The sequence below is a fragment of the Nematolebias whitei genome, chromosome 20 (assembly GCF_014905685.2).
Source record: "Nematolebias whitei isolate Nwh7 chromosome 20, NemWhi1, whole genome shotgun sequence".
Lineage (NCBI taxonomy): Eukaryota > Metazoa > Chordata > Actinopteri > Cyprinodontiformes > Rivulidae > Nematolebias > Nematolebias whitei.
In genome coordinates, this window is record NC_056517.1 from 1,501,774 (window position 1) to 1,501,982 (window position 209).

Genomic DNA, 209 nt, shown 5'->3' on the forward strand with positions numbered 1-209 from the left:
TATTATTATTATTATTATTATTATTATTATTATTATTATTATTATTATTATTATTATACTCGGGCTTTTCATTTCTGACTTCCCTCTACAAAGACTGTCACTCTTCCTCCGTCTCGCTGTCCCTGCTTTGCTCTTTACCTTGTGAACCTTTTTCGGAGTCTCTTTTTTCATACCTTCTGAATTGTAAACTTTGGATTTGTTCATCTTGT